The 2,951-nt window shown below is 37.9% G+C and overlaps 1 long non-coding RNA gene across 1 annotated transcript in view; it reads left to right on the top strand.

Moving 5' to 3' along the window:
- Nucleotides 1–1,772: 1,772 nt before the first annotated feature.
- LOC308509110 overlaps nt 1,773–2,951 on the top strand; it is a 58,439-nt gene continuing 57,260 nt past the window's right edge. Inside the window, exon 1 of the long non-coding RNA XR_013995128.1 lies at nt 1,773–1,862. This is a non-coding gene — a long non-coding RNA (uncharacterized lncRNA). The remainder of the gene's footprint in view (nt 1,863–2,951) is intronic.

Genomic DNA, 2,951 nt, shown 5'->3' with positions numbered 1-2,951 from the left:
AAGAAAAATAAATGCACAGGAAGAGATTACAAGTGTGCTCTCCGCAATAAGGGTGGTCGGGGAAGGTCTCAGGCAGAGGTGGCCTTTGCGCCACATGAAGAGTGAAGTAAATTGTTGAGGTCACATTACTGCTTTAGGATAGATCAGCTGAGTCAGCACTTTAAATACACTACTTTCATGTGTCATTTGCAAGTGAGGGATGATAAAGAAAATGTAATGAGTGTACCTGGGTGACAAGTCGCATCTGATAATTGTGTATATGTAGAACAAAACTCCTTCGGAGGCGAATGGCTCCAGAAACCCATCAGATAACACAGCGTCCCTCAGCCCCGCTTACGTCTCCCCTCTGCTGGCTCCATTCTGGAGTTCCGTTTTTCCTGTTCTTTTATATTTGTTTTGCTGGTGCTGCAGCTTCTGTACTCATTCTTCAATCAGCAGTTTTAAAATAGGGCATGATACTGAATTTATCTTTTTTTCTTCTGACTTTTTCCAGCCCTGTTTCCTGAAACGTCTCTATCGCCTATACCGCCTAAGTTGTTATTGAAGTGTATTTCAGAATATTGCACAGTACTGGTGAGTGAGCCCATTCTTTCTGGATCGGAACTACACTATCATAGAAATAGCTTTTTCCCCCTCTCTGTCCTTATGTACCAACTCTTCCTATTGAAATCACATCATACTGAGAAGCCACGGCAAGTTCCTGTCCAGCATCAAAATCTAGCTCTTCTATTTAAGGACCTTAAATAGGAGCACACCCTTTTATTTATCTACTAATACTTCAGCTTAAGCCATTGAAGTACGTATACAATTTTACTTACTTTTTTCTTAGTTCTGAGAAGTTTCACCTTTTAAAGCATACTTTTCTAAAACTCAGTTAGTGATCAGTTAGTTTGAACAGATTACCCTTGCTTGCTCTTTTGGCAAAAGCCTGGCACTCTTCCACCTTTCATAGTAAGTGAGCTGTCCCTCCTTCTACAGGATTGTAGTGCATGTGGAGGTTGAAAGTATTTTTCAGAAGAAAAGGGGTATTCAAGGCAATACTTTCCTAAGCTTAATAAAAAGCAGTCATGGCTGAGAAACTGCAGTGATGTCAAGTAAGTTTCATCTTGCATAAGCGGCGGAGTGAGGAAATTCCAGAATTAATAAGTCTGCTGGTACAGCTGTGCCCTGAGTTGGAAAGTTCACGGTGTTCTTTTCATACTCACGACTGGACATTTTGCTCCACTTCAGCCTTTGTAAGAATAATTGGCTCCCTCCATTTCCAAGCTGCTAAAGCATTTATAAATGGGTCTATTTAGAAAATGTAAAATTTTAAGTGACTGTGGCAAATGGTCATTTTGACTAAAAATTATTTTCCATATTTGCAGTTGATTCTGTAATAACCAATAATTAGTTATTTTTAATTATCAAGTCCTTTCAGATACTGCTTTAAGAAGTGGAAAATGCTAGCTTTGAGAAGTAGTTGAAGGGAGTGGAGAGTTCCAAGCCAAGAATAATCTTTTTAAACATAGCTCTAGTTATTAATGGAGCTGTAGCTGTTATCTACAGAACAGTAGGCCAGCTGATCATCAAGAAATTGGCAAAATAAAACGGGAGGTACAATTTCATGACTTAGAAGTTTGTTGAACGGTATAATGGAAATTGAGAGTTTCCTTTCAAGTTTTGAAAGGAGAAAATATTTAAAGGAATGTTTGTGGTGTGTTATCACACTAGAGGATTTCTTTCAGCCTTATGGTTCTGCGTGCCATGCCTTTCTTTCCTCTTTGATTCTTCTCCTTTCCCCCTTCTTTGACCTTACAGGGGAAACAGAAGGAAAGTTACGCGGATCAGAAGGACTCATGGTGCTGTGCAGAGATGAGCAGGTTTGATCAGAGTACACTTTTGTGCTCCTCTGATTTTGTGCTTGAACATGCATTATGCTGGCTTTATTTAGTTCGCTTTCAACACAGTCTGAGAGTTCAGCATTGTATGATTAAGAGTGCGCGAACGACTTTGGAGAGTGACTCTAAAATACCGCAGTTTATAGCTGTGTTTGCCCAATTAAGGTCATAGAGGGTTTTTTTTTATTATTTTGTCTAGACGTAATAAAATAGTTGAAGGCTGGATTTTATTCTGAAAGAGAAGTAATGGACATGAGGTCTTAGAGCATGTATTGTTGAGCCAGGGTCACCAAGTTCTTCCCTTTTGAACTAGAATTAAGCTAATCATCTTTGTTCTCTGAGGCTCGATTTTCTTATAGGAAATGGAGCTTATTTACAATACCTTCCTCACAGGATAATTATGAAAATAAACTAGTATTTACAAAGTTATGTATATATATATATTAAATAGCCTTAATAAAGTGTGAGTGCAGTGCTTGGAGTTTAATTCTCCATCAACAAATATTTTCATCCCTTTACTTTTTCTTTCAACTGTCTTCTTTTTTCCATTTTTCATGTATAAACGTGGATGGGAAAAAGTGTCAGTCTTTCTGCTGTTCTAAATAAACTATCATATTTCTTCAGACTTTGAAAGATTTAGCTGCCCCTCATGTCAGTGGAAACCCCATTTAATAGTCCTTTTGAATTCTTAATTGTACAGCAACTGGAGTGTGAAATTTTGGCATTTCTAAAGGTGTCAGACAGATGAGCTAGAATTAATAGACACTTCTAAGAAAGGAAGAAATACAATAGTGAACAGAGGATTATTTCATCATTTTCTACCCAATCTTCAAGAAAAAGCGCTTAGGATTCTCCCTTTTTAAATACTGCTGTATGGTGTTGGGGAGTACTGCTCTGTAGCTAACACACGTAACTGCTGACTGCCTTTTGGTGGGTGACAGAATGGTGACATTGGGCATAGATTTTGTCTATTTAGAGATAGTGGAAACCACGCAATGACATTCCAATTTAATGAAAGATAGTAAATCATTTCAAACTGCTGATGTAAAAACTAAACCATTACAGCAAAAT

This window comes from Rhinolophus hipposideros, assembly GCF_964194185.1.
Source record: "Rhinolophus hipposideros genome assembly, chromosome: 16".
In the NCBI taxonomy this organism is placed as follows: domain Eukaryota; kingdom Metazoa; phylum Chordata; class Mammalia; order Chiroptera; family Rhinolophidae; genus Rhinolophus; species Rhinolophus hipposideros.
The sequence above is the reverse complement of the archived record's forward strand: the minus strand, read 5'-3'. Positions and strand labels throughout refer to the sequence as shown.